The 17,304-nt window shown below is 40.6% G+C and overlaps 1 protein-coding gene across 3 annotated transcripts in view; it reads left to right on the top strand.

The window, feature by feature from the left end:
* The window catches only part of LOC115159519 (colorectal mutant cancer protein), a 127,830-nt gene that overhangs the window by 49,132 nt on the left and 61,394 nt on the right, over nt 1-17,304 (top strand). The window lies entirely within an intron of this gene.

Here is a 17,304-nt window from a genome sequence, read left to right as displayed (position 1 = left end):
AAAGGCAGTTGTCAGGAGCGCCATATGCTGGGGGAAAACAATAACAACAAAACAATGAATCACTAGGTACAACACAGTACTACTGAATAAGATGGCAGTGCTGAGGTGGGTGTGTGTCTTGCCGGTTCCTGCTCGACTGTGCTTTTTTGTGGCTATTTTTGCGTTAATTATTACTTTGTTTGCTCAGAATGTTCATGCAATAATTTCCTATGACCGACAAAAACTTCTGGATCATGAATAGGAAGCTACATACTTCTCTCAGCCTCCCAGATCTGGAATACTACATTCCCTCCTTTGTTCCACACACACAGCGGGCTTACCTGTTGCTGCTGACTAAGATGACTGAAGGCAATGCCAGCGATGATGAAGAGGAAGGAAAGTAGGTCTCCAAGCTAGGCTGAAAAGACAGGCTACATGGCCTCCTCCCTAGTATCCTGATGGCTAATGTCCAATTGCTGGAAAATAAACTTTGAACTCAGAGCAAGGCTTCAATCGCAGAGGGACATCAGGGAATGCTGTGTCTTTGTTTATTCAGAGACATGGCTTACGAACGATACACTCGACTCTGGTTGAATAGCAGACTGCTTTTCCATTTTCCATGTAGATTGAACGCCGGTTCTGGTAATAGTAGGAGGAAGGGGTATGTTTCCTCAACAACAAAATATCTCAAGCTCCTGTTCACCCAAACTGGAGTTTCTGATGCTTAATATGCCGACCCCACTATATGCTGAGGGAATTCACATGGGTTATTATCACATACCGCCACAAGCAAACATCAAGGCGACACTCAGCGAACTGTACAAGATCATTAATTAGCAAAAATCCTCTCACCCAGAAGCAGTCTTTATTTATTTATTTATTATTTAAAAAAATGTAACCCCTCCACCCCTTCGGAGGACAAATATATTTTTTACAGCTTTTCTACAGCTTTTTTGCTACATATACATACATGGTACTTTTATTTAGAAGTCACATTACAATAATACATTACCAAACATAAGCCCTTTAATCCAAACCCTCAGCCACTCTCAACCCATCCCACCTATCACCAAAGCAGTCTTTATTGCTACGGGTGATTTTAACCAAGCACGTTGACATTTTTTCTTCTTCAAAATATCCCCAACATGTATCCTGCCGCACAATAAAAAAAATAAAAACGTTCTGGACCATGTACACTGAGTGTACAGAACATTATGAACTCCTGCTCTCTCCATGCCAGACTGAGCAGGTGAATCCAGGGAAAGCTATGATCCCTTATTGATGTCACTTGTTAAATTCACTTCAATCAGTGTAGATGAATGGGAGGAGACAGATTTAAGAATAATTTGAAAGCCTTGAGACAATTGAGACATGGATTGTGTATGTGTGCCATTCAGAGGGTGAATGGGCAAGACAAAATATTTAAGTGCCTTTGAACCAGGTGCACCGGTTTGTGTTAAGAACTGCACCGCTGATGGGTTTTTCACGCTCAACAGTTCCCCCATGTGTGTATCAAGAATGGTCCACCACCCAAAGGACATCCAGCCAACCTGACAACTGTGTGAAGCATTGTTGTCAACATGGGCCAGCATCCTGGTGGAACGCTTTCCACACCTTGTAGAGTCCATGCCCCAAGGAATTGAGGCTGTTCTGAACTCAAAAGAGCGGGGTTCAACTCAATATTTGGAAGGTGTTCTTAATGTTTTGTACACTCAGTGTATATACTAGCATCCGTGATGCGTACAAAGCCACCCCCGGCCCCCACTTCAGGCAATCAGTCTACAAGCAGCAACTCAAGAGGGAGCCACCAACACAGAATAGTAAAGCGCTGGACAGAGACGGCAGACTCGATGCTGCAGGACTGTTTTGAGAGTAATAGTGATTGGAATATGTCCAAATCCACCCAGGACTCATCCATACATTTTGAGGAATATACATTGTCAGTCACAGGCTTCAATAGATAATGTGTTGATGATGTACCCACAAGGGCGGATGTAAGTGAACTGGCATTGTGGTGCCAGGACAACCTCTCCCTCAACATCGGCAAAACAAAGGAGTTGATTGTTGACTTCAGAAAGCAGAGGAGGGAACATGCCACAATCCACATCAACAGGACTGCAGTAGTCAGCAGTTTTAAGTTCCTCTGCGTCCACATCACTGAGGACTTGACATGGACCAACAACACCCACCAATCTTGCCTACTTCCTAAGATGGCTGAAGAAAAACGGCATGCCACCCCGGGTCTTCTCCAAATACTACCGTTGCGCCATCGAGAGCATCCTGACTGGTTGCATCATGGCCTGATATGGGAATTGCTCTGTCTACGACCACAAGGCCCTCCAGTGGGTGGTGAAGACAGCTCAGTACATTACTGGGGCCGTGCTCCCATCCATCCAGGACATCTACTTGAAACAGTGCCTGAGGAAGGCCCGCAGCATCATGAAGGACCCTACACACTCTAGCAACGAGCTGTTCTCTCCCTTACCATTGGGCAGACGGTATCAAATCAAACTTTATTAGTCACATGCACCGAATACAAAAAGTGTAGACCTTACTGTGAAATGCTCACTTGCAAGCCCTTAACCAACAGTGCAGTTCAAGAAGAGTTAAGAAAATATTGACCAAATTAACTAAAGTAACATGGGGTACTGGTACCGAGTCAGTGTACAGGTTAGTTGAGGTAATTTGTACATGTAGGTAGGGGTGAAGTGACTGTGCATAGATATTAAGCAAGAAGTAGCAGCAGTGTACAAAACAAATTGGGAGGGGTCAATGTAAATAGTCCGGTGGCCATTTGATTAATTGCTCAGCAGTCTTATGGCTTGGGGGTAGAAGCTGTTACGGAGCCTTTTGATCCTAGACTTGCCCCCCCGGTACCGCTTGCCGTGCGGTAGCAGAGAAAACAGTCTATCACTTGGGTGACTTGAGTCTCTGACAATTTTATGGGCTTTCCTCTGACACCGCCTATTATATAGGTCCTGGATGGCAGGAAGCTTCGACCCAGTGATGTACTGGGCCGTACGCACTACCGTCTGTAGCGCCTTACGGTCACATGCCGAGCAGTTGCCATACCAGGCAGTGATGCAACCGGTCAGGATGCTCTCGATGGTGCAGCTGTAGAACCTTTGAGGATCTGGGAACCGATGCCAAATCTTTTCAGTCTCCTGAGGGGGAAACGGTTTTGTTGTGCCCTCTTCACGACTGTCTTGGTGTGTTTGGACCATGATAGTTCGTTGGTGATGTGGACACCAAGGAACTTGAAACTCTCGACCCGCTCCACTACAGTCCCATTGATGTTAATGGGGGCCTGTTTGGCCCGCCTTTTTCCTGTAGTCCACGATCAGCTCCTTTGTCTTGCTCACATTGAAGGAGAGGTTATTGTCCTGGCACCACACTGCCAGTTCTCTGACCTCCTCCCTATAGGCTGTCTCTTTGTTGTCGGTGATCGGACCTACCACTGTTGTGTCGTCAGCAAACTTAATGATGATGTTGGAGTCGTGTTTGGCCACGCAGTCGTGGGTGAACAGGGAGTACAGAAGGGGACTAAATACACACCCCTGAGGGGCCCAAGTGTTGAGGATCAGCATGGCAGACGTGTCGTTGCCTACTCTTACCACCTGGGGCCAGCCCGTCAGGAAGTCCAGGGTCCAGTTGCAGAGGGAGGTGTTTAGCCCCAGGGTCCTTAGCTTAGTGATGAGCTACGTGGGCACTATGGTGTTGAATGCTGAGCTGTAGTCAAGGAACAACATTCTCACATAGGTGTTCCTTTTGTCCCGGTGGGAAAGGGCAGTGTGGAGTGCTATTGAGATTGCGTGATCTGTTGGGGCGGTATGCGAATTGGAGTGGGTCTAGGGCATCCAGGAAGATGCTGTTGATGTGAGCCATGACCAGCCTTTCAAAGCACTTCATGGCTACCGACGTGAGTGCTATGGGGCAGTAATCATTTTGGCAGGTTACCTTTGCTTCCTTGGGCACAGGGACTATGGTGGGCTGCTTGAAACATGTAGGTATTATTGACTCGATCAGGGAGAGGTTGAAAATGTCAATGAAGACACCGGGCATGCTTTAACTTAAATCTAGATGTTCCGCTAGCGGAACACCTGCTCCAATATCCAATGATGGGCGTGGCGCGAAATACAAATTCCTCTAAAATCCGAAAACTTCAATTTTTCAAACATATGACTATTTTACAGCATTTTAAAGACAAGACTCTCGTTAATCTAACCACACTGTCCGATTTCAAAAAGGCTTTACAGCGAAAGCAAAACATTAGATTATGTCAGCAGAGTACCCAGCCAGAAATAATCAGACACCCATTTTTCAAGCTAGCATATAATGTCACAAAAAACAAAACCACAGCTAAATGCAGCACTAACCTTTGATGATCTTCATCAGATGACAACCCTAGGACATTATGTTATACAATGCATGCATGTTTTGTTCAATCAAGTTCATATTTATATAAAAAAACAGCTTTTTTACATTAACATGTGACGTTCAGAACTAGCATACCCCCCGCAAACCTCCGGTGAATTTACTAAATTACTCACGATAAACGTTCACAAAAAAACATAACAATTATTTTAAGAATTATAGATACAGAACTCCTCTATGCACTCGATATGTCCGATTTTAAAATAGCTTTTCGGTGAAAGCACATTTTACAATATTCTCAGTAGATAGCCCGGCATCACAGGGCTAGCTATTTAGACACCCAGCAAGTTTAGCCTTCACCAAAATCAGATTTACTATTAGAAAAGTTTGATTACCTTTGATGTTCTTCGTCAGAATGCACTCCCAGGACTTCTACTTCAATAAAAAATGTAGGTTTGGTCCAAAATAATCCATAGTTATGTTCCAACAGCGACGTTTTGTTTGTGCGTTCTAGACACTAATGGTAAATAACGGTCATGCGCATGGCGCATTTCGTGACAAAAGATTTCTAAATATTTCATTACCGTACTTCGAAGCATGTCAACCGCTGTTTAAATTTTTTTTTAAAAGTGATAATATTCCGACCGGAGTCGTTGAATCCGTTCAGAGACAATGACCCAAAACACACAGCCAAGGCAACAAAGGAGTTGCTCAAGAAGAAGCACATTAAGGTCCTGGAGTGGCCTAGCCAGTCTCCAGACCTTAATCCCATAGAAAATCTGTGGAGGGAGCTGAAGGTTCGAGTTGCCAAACATCAGCCTCGAAACCTTAATGACTTGGAGAAGATCTGCAAAGTGGAGTGGGACAAAATCCCTCCTGAGATGTGTGCAAACCTGGTGGCCAACTACAAGAAACGTCTGACCTCTGTGATTGCCAACAAGGGTTTTGCCACCAAGTACTAAGTCATGTTTTGCAGAGGGGTCAAATACTTATTTCCCTCATTAAAATGCAAATCATTTTATAACAATTTTGACATGTGTTTTTCTGGATTTTTTTGTTGTTATTCTGTCTCTCACTGTTCAAATAAACCTACCATTAAAATTATAGACTGATCATTTCTCTGTAAGTGGGCAAACGTACAAAATCAGCAGGGGATCAAATACTTTCCCCCCCCACTGTGTATGTATATATATATATATATATATATGTATATATATATATATATACAGTTGAAGTCAGACGTTTACATACACCTTAGCCAAATACATTTAATCCTAGTAAAACTTCCCTGTCTTAGGTCAGTTAGGATCCCCACAATTTTTTAAGAATGTGAAATGTCAGAATAATAGTAGAGGGAATGATTTATTTCAGCTTTTATTTCTTTATCACATTCCCAGTGGGTCAGAAGTTTACATACACTCAATTAGTATTTGGTAGCACATCCTTTAAATTGTTTAACTTGGGTCAAACGTTTCGTGTAGCCTTCCACAAGCTTCCCACAATGTTGGGTGAATTTTGGCCCATTCCTCCTGACAGAGCTGGTGTAACTGAGTCAGGTTTGTAGGCCTCCTTGCTCGCACACACTTTTTCAGTTCTGCCCACATAATTTCTATAGGATTGAGGTCAGGGCTTTGTGATGGCCACTCCAATACCTTGACTTTGTTGTCCTTAAGCCATTTTGCCACAACTTTGGAAGTATGTTTGGGGTCATCGTCCATTTGGAAGACCCATTTGCGACCAAGTTTTAACTTCCTGACTGATGTCTTGAGATGTTGCTTCAATATATCCACATAATTTTCCTGCCTCATGATGCCATCTATTTTGTGAAGTGCACCAGTCCTTCCTGCAGTGAAGCACCCCACAACATGATGCTGCCACCGCCGTGCTTCACGGTTGGGATGGTGTTCTTCGGCTTGCAAGCCTCTCCCTTTTTCCTCCAAACATGACAATGGTCATTATGGCCAAACAGTTCTATTTTTGTTTCATCAGACCAGAGGATATTTCTCCAAAAAGTACGATCCCTATGTGCAGTTGCAAACCGTAGTTTGGCTTTTTTATGGCGGTTTTGGAGCAGTGGCTTCTTCCTTGCAGAGCGGGCTTTGAGATTATGTCGTAATATGAGATTCGTTTTACTGTGGATATATATACTTTTGTACCTGTTTCCTCCAGCATCTTCGCACGGTCCTTTGCTGTTGTTCTGGGATTGATTTGCACCTTTCGCACCAAAGTACGTTCATCTCTAGTCTCCTTCCTTAGCGGTATGACGGCTGTGTGGTCCCATGGTGTTTATACTTGCGTACTATTGTTTGTACAGGTGAACGTGGTACCTTCAAGAGTTTGGAAATTGCTCCCAAAGATGAACCAGACTTTTTCTGAGGTCTTGGCTGATTTCTTTTGATTTTCCCATGATGTCAAACAAAGAGCCACTGACTTTGAAGGTAGGCCTTGAAATACATCTACAGTTACACCTCCTATTGACTCAAATTATGTCAATTAGCCTATCAGAAGCTTCTAAAGCAATGACATCATTTTCTGGAATTTTCCAAGCTGTTTAAAGGCACAGTCAACTTATTGTATGTAAACTTCTGACTCACTGGAATTGCGATCCAGTGAATTATAAGTGAAATAATCTTTCTGTAAACAATTGTTGGAAAAGTGTGCATATATATATATATATATGCACACACACAGTTGAAGTCGGAAGTTTATATACACTTAGATTGGAGCCATTTAAACTCGTTTTTCAACCACTCCACAAATTTCTTGTTAACAAACTATAGTTTTGGCAAGTCGGTTAGGACATCTACTTTGCGCATGACGCATCACTTTTCCAACAATTGTTTACAGAAAGATTATTTCACTTATAATTCACTGTGTATATGTATATATATATATATATATATATATATATATATATATATATATATATATATATATATATATATATATATATATATATATATATATATATATATATATACTGCACAATTTAAACACTTTCCCCCCAATCCCCCCTTCCCCAACACAAATATTGGACTATAAATTGTGCCTTCTTGTTTTATACCCATGCTAAAATGTTTATTAGATCCTACTTAGCCATTTTCTTCATATTCTTATCTTTTATTATTTAATATTGTTGTTGCATTGTTGAGTAGAAACCTGCAAGTAAACATTTTGTTGGACAGTGTATACTAGGGCTGGGAATTTCCAGGGACCTCACGATGCGATATTATCAATATACTCAGGTGCCAATACCATATATATTGTGATTCTCACAATTTCATATGTATTGCAATTCAGTACTGTGATTTTATTGTGATTTGATGTTCCAAATATATTGCTCATCATATGTCTGCTGCAGAGAGACAAGAGAGAACATTTTAAAACAAAAGTACTGAAAACAAATTGTCTCCCTATTTAAAAAAAAAAAAAAAAAAAAAGAAAAAAAGATGGAGAACAAGCTATAAAGGAAAAAATACTGGATTTTTGGTGCAGGTACTGCCAACTACCGCAAAAATAATATTGCGATATTGTCAAAACAATACTATATATTGTCAAAAATATCCAGACATGTAACTGTATAAAAAAAAAAAAAATCCCATTACTTGTGTATCCCGTACATAGCACTCGACTAATAAAACTTGAAACTTGTGTACCTGCATGTTTATAGGTATATGCTACAAAATCATTCTACATGAAACAATTTCTTGCCTCATTGTGTAGAATGCAGTTGGTACTGTTGCATGAATTGTTCTATCCCATTTCAATTGGGAGCACAAGTGGGGGCCACAAATGCCTCTTTAATTGAGACCTCTGTTCTAACTGTTAAAGTTATGATTGTCAAGGGGAAAACTGACTCTATATACATAGATATTATCTAAATTCAATCAAAAGAGAAGTTAATCTCAATACAGAAAAGCTTCAGCGTTAGCATTTAGCCAGCAGACGGCAAGGCCACGTTTTTCCACTTGCCCTGAAAATAACTTGGAGGAGTGCTGCAGCATTTGGCGAAATATAATTTATAACACAAGGTGACACTATGTTTCCTTTAATGTATTTAATTAGCTTCAACATTGAACAGTTACCATGTGATCATTTGTCTCTGTCTTCTGGCAATAACACAAGTTAGATATATGAATCACATTTTCCCTCAGCATGTGGAGCACCAAACTATTTTTGGTGCCGGGTGGCGAGGTGAAATTGCTTACAGCCTCTTTAGGAGCATCTGTTTGCGGACCCTGAGAGGGCAATTAATTGTTCTGTTGGTTAAGTAATTTTCTTTCTTCGGGCTTCAGGTAGGGCAGCTACAGTGAGTGCCTTCAGAAAGTATTCACACCCCTTGACTCTTTCCACATTTTGTTACACAATGATTTAATTGTCATTTTTTGTCGGCGATCTACACAAAATACTCTGTCAAATTGGAAGTAAAATTCTAACATTTGTAAAATATTAATGAAAAATAAAACACTCATATTTAACCCCGAGTCAATGTACAGTGCCAGTCAAAAGTTTGGACACACCTACTCATTCCAGGGTTATTCTTTATTTTTATTAGGATAAGTGCCATGGAATCTTTAGTGACCACAGAGAGTCAGGACACCTGTTTAACGTCCCACCCGAAAGACAGCACCCTACACAGGGCAATGTCCCCAATCACTGCCCTGGGGTGTTGGGATATTTGTTTTTGTTTTTGACCAGAGGAAAGAGTGTCTCCTACTGGCCCTCCAACACCACTTCCAGCAGCATCTGGTCTCCCATCTAGGGACTGACAAGGACCAACCCTGCTTAGCTTCAGAAGAAAGCTAGCAGTGGGTACTCAGGACATGAAGTTAATTACTTTGCCACAATTTTTTGCAGTTTTACGTTAGTGCCTTATTGCAAACAGGATTCATGTTTTTGAATATTTTTAATTCTGTACAGGCTTCATTCTTTTCACTCTGTCATTTCAGTTAGTATTGTGGAGTAAATACAATGTTGTTGATCCATCCTCAGTTGTCTCCTATCACAGCCATTAAACTCAGTAAGAGTTTTAAAATTACCATTAGCCTCATGTTGAAATCCCTGAGCGGTTTCCTTCCTCTCCTGCAACTGAGTTAGTATCTTTGTAGTGACTGGATGCATTGATACACCATCCAAAGTGTAATTAATAACTTCATCTACCAATAGGTGCCCTTCTTAGCCTCCCTGGTCTTTGTGGTTGCATCTGTGTTTGAAATTCACTACTCAACTGAAGGACCTTAATTGTATGTGTGGGTTACAGAGATGAGGTAGTCAATCAAGAATCATGTTAAAACCTCTCTAGGACATATGGGACGGTAGTGTCCCACCTCGCCAACAGCCAGTGAAATAGCAGAGCGCCAAATTCAAAACAACAAAAATCTCATAATTCAAATTTCTCACACATACAAGTATTATACACCATTTAAAAAATAATCTTCTCGTTAATCCAACCACATTGTCCGATTTCAAAAAGGCTTTACGGCGAAATCATAGCATTAGATTATGTTAGGACAGCACCTAGACAAGAAAACCACACAGCCATTTTCCAAGCATGGAGAGGCGTCACAAAAAACAGAAATACAGCTAAAATTAATCACTAACCTTTGATGATCTTCATCAGATGGCACTCATAGGACTTCATGTTACACAATACATGTATGTTTTGCTCGATAAAGTTCATATTTATATCCAAAAACCCCATTTTACATTGGCCTGTAATGTTCAGAAATGTTTTGCCTCCAAAACCCCCGGTGAATGAGCACATCAATTTACAGAAATACTCATCATAAACTTTGATAAAAGATACAAGTGTTATGCACAGAATTATAGATAAACTTCTCCTTAATGCAAACGCTGTGTTAGATTTCAAAAAAGCTTTACGGCGAAAGCAAACTTTGCAATAATCTGAGTACAGCGCTCAGATATCAAAACAAGCCATACAGATACCCGCCATTTTGGAGTCAACAGAAGTCACAAATAACATTATAAATATTCACTTACCTTTGATCTTCATCAGAATGCACTCCCAGGAATCCCAGTTCCACTATAAATGTTTGTTTTGTTCGATAAAGTTCATATTTATGTCCAAATACCTCCATTTTGTTCGCGGGTTTAGTCCAGCACTCCAAATTCACTAAGCGCGTGAGTTTAGTCCAGACAAAGTCAAAATAGTTCCATTTACAGTTCGTAGAAACATGTCAAACGATGTATAGAATCAATCTTTAGGATGTTTTTATCATAAATCTGCAATAATATTCCAACCGGACAATTCCATTGTCTTTAGAATTGAAAGGAAAGGCAGCTCGTTCTCACGGCCACGCGCATGTTTGAGCTCATGCCAATTTTCCAGACACACGACTGAATCAGCTCTTATTCTCTTCCCATTCACAGTAGAAGCCTGAAACAAGGTTCTAAAGACTGTTGACATCTAGTGGAAGCCTTAGGAAGTGCAAAATGACCCCACAGACACTGTGTATTAGATAGGCAATCACTTGAAAAACTACAAACCTCAGATTTCCCACTTCCTGGTTGGATTTTTCCTCAGGTTTCTGCCTGCCATATGAGTTCTGTTCTACTCACAGACATAATTCAAACAGTTTTAGAAACTTCAGAGTGTTTTATATCCAAATCTACTAATTATATGCATATTCTAGCTTTTGTGCCTGAGTAGCAGGCATTTTACTTTGGGCATGTTTTTCATCCAAGCTACTCAATACTGCCCCCCATTCCTCAAAAAGTTAAACACTATTATTGCACACAGAGTTGAGTCCATGCAACTTATGTGACTTGTTAAGAACATTTTTACTCCTTAACTTATTTAGGCTTGCCATAACAAAGAGGTTGAATACTCATTGACTCAAGACATTTCAGCTTTTCATTTTTAATCAATTTGAAAATAATTCTAAAAACATAATTCCGCTTTGACATTATGGGTTATTGTGTGTAGGCCAGTGACACACAATCTCAATTGAATCCATTTTAAATTCAAGCTGTAACACAACAAAATGTGGAGAAAGTCAATGGGTGTGAATACTTTCTGAAGGCACTGTATGAGATAAATAGGCTGCATAGCTACTGCACTGCTGTTGAATTGTTTGCCTCCTGTACTTTGTAAAGGTTGTAGTTGTACTGGCTTAATTCTGCCTTAGTGATGGCTAATGGCAATGTTGCCCTCTTCATTTGGTGGATTAGGACACATTTCTACAGTACAAACACAGAGGTTTCAGTCAAGCATAGTCCCTAGTACAAAACCCACTGTACTGTAGGTCTTATGCTTTTTTACAATGGGGACAGTGGCAACTCAGTGGGGACTGAGTTAATAGCTCAGACACAGATTGGGGACAACCTTTATAAGGTCACTCAGTATCGTAGCCTTCAGATAACCAATTAAATTGCCCTAACATATATTACACCTGACCAGATATCATTTTGGTATGTGGCACTCTTGTATTTGTGAACGTTTCACCATATGGGGAACATATAGTCCTACATTATTTCATTTTTTGCTGGTTTAGGCTAGATCTGACCGTAGTTATGTCCGTTGTAATGATAATGTTGTAATGATAATGTATCTCTACCAGTGGAGGCTCCTCAGAGGAGGAAGGGGATCAATCTAACTACATTCACATGGCCAAATAACTGATTAAAACACCATGGTGTAGACGGAGTCCTCCACTGGGTACATTGACGTCAATACAAAATACAAAACCTAGGAGGCTCATAAGAGAGAGATTTTTTGTTGTTGGGGTGAATGGAATATGATTGACAGTCATCCAATATGCTGTAATAGAAATAAGGCCATGCTCATAAAAAAATAAATAATAATATTCTACCATCGATCTTGCTGGGAAGTTATATTAAACTGAAAGGGCAAGGCTTTGATTCATGCTTTATTTAAAACCTTTTAGACGTAAAGTCCGCTGTTTTGGAGACCTGCATGGTTCTGTCCAGATGATACAAATATTTTAGAAATATTTTAGCATTATTAGATGAGGCTTACCCAGACACACTTGTGTAAATTGATGGGTCATGTGAAGGAAATGCTATAACCCCCCCCCCCCCCCCCCCCCCCCCCCAGCCACATCTAGCGAAGTGGAGGGGTCACTGTTGTCTAGACATGTACACATGTTCATAAAATACAATAGATTACCGTAATCACCCCCAGACACACCTGGCTAACTTGATGGGTGATGTCATCATCTGGCCGAAGTGGAATCTTTTTTTGTTTAGACATGTACATTTTGTCTAACACTAAACATACAAATATATTATAAGGAAGGCAAAATCCTATATTTAGTTGTTTTATAATTTGATTATACTATATTTAGAAAGCATATAAGTCATTTCAAGCCTTATTCATCCAATTCTGTTGAATAGGAAATACATCATATCAAATATTTCATACTTTTATCATATTTATGATTTGTCCTCAAAGGTGATTTATAATGTTTTACCAGAAAGGTGAGATTTTAGCCTTTTTTGGAGTACGCAGCCTTTCTAGTTGTTGTTTATGGCCCTCTCATGATAAATAATTACTTTTGGGGATTACGTAGATTACATTTTCGATTACATTTAGTTACACACAATCCTTAAAACCTGTTAAATGTAAGGTTGACATGGCAGTGATGGAGGTGTTAGAGGACTGCCCTCCGCCGGAAAAGAAGAACCCTGAATTCCCGGGAGTGGAATCTGTAGAACGGCCCTCTCCTCCCCAACCCCTCGCTCCCTGCCCCCTACTCTCTCAAATAGATAATGGAAGTGCATCATGGAGCTCTAATTAATATCATTTTACCCATGAGATAGGCCTAACTCCCCCCGGAGCCTGAAATGGGCCCTAGCTGTGTGTGTGTGTGTGTGTGTGTGTGTGTGTGTGTGTGTGTGTGTGGGAGGGAGGGAGAGAGAGAGAGATAGGAGAGAGGGCTAAGAACCTTCCCAGGCAGAACTCAGTGAACACATCAGTGCCAGCTTGTCGCCTCCGACTGCAAGGGTCACTTGTCTGCCAGAAAAATGATATTAAATGACACACACACACACTGAAGGCCAGGTCAGCCAATCATTGAGAGCTAAATATCCTCAGTCCATCATTGCTATTGGCGCCGATTGGCTCTTGTCTGGACCAGGGAAATGGGACAGGTCAGAGGAAAATTCAAAACATTTATTTAGGAGGAATTATGTAATTAACTCCAGGCCTCTTAGAATTAATAGTGCAGAGAGAGCAAAACATTGGCCTGTATGATTACTACTACTCATGATTTGTGGCCACGGAACCAGCTTTGATCATACCTACTCAGGCAAATGATGTAGGCAACAAGACTTGTCTTTTGGCACCAAATAATTACTGTTAGTGCTGAGCAATTAGTGCTTTATGAGGTTAGTTCGATTATTAAAAACATCACAGATTTCGGTTTCGATAAAAAATGTAGGACACTAAATGCGCTATGCATTATGTGGGTTGAATACTGTAACAACTCTTCTTGAACTGCACTGTTGGTTAAGGGCTTGTAAGTAAGCATTTCACGGTAAGGTCTACACTTGTTGTATTCGGCAGAAGTGACAAATAAAGTTTGATTTGAAAAACAGAAAAAAACAATACAATTCCCTTGATGGTAGTGACTGCCCATTACTGCTTATCACTTATTAATCATCATTTATTCACATTACTTTAATTACATATTTCAGTTGCTGTGTATAGATTACATTTGTTTCATTTAATTACATTATTATTTGATTCCAAGTCATCTCATCTCTCTATTGCTGATGCCTATGTGGTCTGACAACATTTTTATTTTAGTAAATCTTCAAAGTAAATGGCATACTTTTATGACTGCTTGAATGCATTTTTTGGGGTAGAGATACTTTCGGAAGAAAAGATCACCCGTTCTACTCTCTGTCTCCTTGTCTCCTTGTCTGTTTCACACAACCTGGACAAGTAGGAGCGCAATGGATTATTGTTATTGTAGTTAATTACCATAATTTATGCCCTAAACTATGTAGAATATTGGCCTGTTGGAAACTACAACTCCCTACTACATCACACAGTTCGTGCTTGTTCTGATTTATCTCTAGAGAAACTGAGCAACCGTGAGAGAAAAAAATAACTGAACTAAATGGAATTCAAATAATTGAACCGATGTTGGTCAAATAGTTGTTTCAAAACGGAAAATTACAGACTTTTCGGTTAATCCCTCAGCACTAACTACTGTATTCAATATCTCCAATTGAAGAACTGTCATTGAAATAGAGTAGTGGTCCCCAAACTTTTCTGAGCCGAGAGCATACATTGAAATATTGTGCTTTCTTTATTTTACTGGACTGATTCTGCTTGCATCTGATGGTCATTCTTTGCGGAAGGAGAGCGTCAAAGGTTCTGCCTCTCACCGTCAGACCGTCCCTCAGCTCTCACCCCCTGCAGATACTGAGCAAAAAGGGGACACTGTCTTTGAGCTGATGGCAACACACCACATTATTTCTGCCTCATGCATTCATGTTGTTAGTCCTATGACCAGAGAAAGTGAAATATTCCTCAATATTAAAAAACACATCCGCTAATAATAACAACACAATCCTATCGCTACAATTTGCTACTCATTCATTGACGCTGCAGTGCTGGTTGCAGCGCAAGTGGAAGAGAGAATATCATGCTTTATAAAAGTGTTGAATAAAAAGTGCTGAATAAAAACATGAACTCAATCATAACAGAACCTCTTGGCTGTATTCGTTGAAAGTCTCTCTCTCTAGTCATGGTTTTAGACTTTTTGAAATCAAAGTATCAACTTTTCTGCACACTCCAGCAAACTGCAGACAGACATGGTGATCTGAGCAATCCGATTGGCTAGCGGTAGGCCTATAGGTGCACTTGATTTGCTCTCCGGGCATGCAGAGTAGGTGTAGTTTTTACCTTGAGACACATGAAATGGTTCAAAATGGGAACACTTCGCCAACCCGGGGCACAGGGCAGCTGAAATAAGTGCACCTATTGCCAACAGCGCGAGACAGAAGAAATAAGGAATGCAAGGCTTTATCGTTGTTGTTTTTTATATCAATGTTTCGATCGACTAGGAATGCCTCAACCATTTGATGACCACTGAAATAGAGTAAGAAGGTCAAGGCTACCCCGTCCTTTTCTCTCCTCGTGCTTGTATGGGGTCACTAATTACCTCTACTTTATACCCCTGCCTGCCTGCTTTTCTGTCTGTCTTCTGCGTCATTTCCTCTTTTCACCGCTGATCTCTCCCGACTCTTATAGATTTTTTCCCCCCAGGGTTCAGTGGTTTTGGATGCTCTTCTGATTGGATGTGGACCAAGGGTTAGTTCTGGTGGTTGGCCCCTCCAGTTGAGTGAATGATGAAGATGACTGTTTAAACAATACATTGATTTATGTCATTGTCTCACTCATTTACTTATCATGCAAGCCTTTTCATACAAACTACAGTGTTTTATATAAATATATATAATGGCCAATGCTGTGTATCTAATACCGAATTGATTTAGATTATACATTTTTTTGTGAACAGTCACATAGCAATGTGCTTGCAGGTGCAAATAGTCTCACTGTTCAGTATCAGGAGAGGATGTTTTACTATCCACTTCACCTGGATCTTCCCCACTGGATCTTCCCCACTGGATCTTCCCCACTGGATCTTCCCCACTGGATCCCACTGGATCTTCCCCACTGGATCTTCCCCACTGGATCTTCCCCACTGGATCTTCCCTCTATCTATGAAATAAGGCCTTTAATAAATGTCCCTTATTTGAAATGCTCCCTCCATCTCTCTCTCTGCTTGAGTGTTAAGTGGTCCATTTGGAACAGCAGGTGAACCTTGCGGTCCATCTCTGTGATGTTTCCGGTTTTTTTCACTTCCTGAGAGGATTCATTCAAAGCGTTTCTTCCGCTCCGGGCTCATCAGAGACGGCAGAGGAAACACACTATCGCTGGATAGTTCATTAAAATTGCTGCCGACGCAGCAATGTTCTATCCATAGTTATGGTGTTAAGAGTCCGTGTGTATGGAGTTCTTTGTATAGAGAAAATGTAGGTAAAGGGGGGAAAAGATTCACCTTGAAGTTGTGTAAATGAATAACACTTTCCTTTTGGTGTACTGTGCAACTGACTTTTTTCACCAAGAATGTACTATTCAGGAGTTATTGTCAAAAGTACTGAGTCCAAAATATTCACCATTAAATTATTGTAAGCCTGTATGGACGGCATGTTCTTTGTGTAGCCTGGTTGCTAAATAGTAGGTAGACACACACTTGGTGGGTCGCGGACAATTCTTACTGAGTTTTGGCTTGTGCTGATTGTGCTGTGGTCACTGGTTAGGCTTATAACATTGCTTTATCTAGAGGTCCACAAGAGAATTTGTTTTAGTTTGGTCTCCAAAAAGTTTTGGAACCACTAGGCTATACTGCAAACTCAAGCAGTGAAAATAAATCTTCAGGGGCTGGTTTGAGTTAGGTTAGCAGTATAGGCTAATTTAAGAATCACAGACCAGGATTGGATATATTTGGAAGTTGGTCTTTCTTCCCTTGAAAACTAAGTCAGCTCCCCTGTCTCGTTACAAAAGGACTCTCCTTGCAGCTTAGTGACATGCAGTCCCATGTGATGTGTCTGGACTTGGTCTCTGCTTAGTCACGACAGCTTTAGTTCCTCTGAGAGTTAAGTCCCCCCACTGCATGGTGAAACAGAAAGCTGGTCGCGGGGAAGGTTGCCAACTTTTTCTTATCCCTCGTTCCTAGAGTTTTCTGTTCTTCTGTTGCTATATGCTGAGGTACGAGGTAAGAGCAGAGTTTTTGAATGCCCCTGGGCTTATATTTAGTTTGAGAGACTTTTCCCTTGATATGAGAAAGCATGACTGTGCTGTTTAAAAAAAAAAAAAAGTTTAAGCCAAGGTAGTCCTGTCCTCTGTACGTAACTTAACCTGTACCATTTAAAAAACATGGTCATAAATTGCCT

Source organism: Salmo trutta, chromosome 23 (genome assembly GCF_901001165.1).
Source record: "Salmo trutta chromosome 23, fSalTru1.1, whole genome shotgun sequence".
Classification (NCBI taxonomy): Eukaryota; Metazoa; Chordata; class Actinopteri; order Salmoniformes; family Salmonidae; genus Salmo; species Salmo trutta.
The sequence above is the reverse complement of the archived record's forward strand: the minus strand, read 5'-3'. Positions and strand labels throughout refer to the sequence as shown.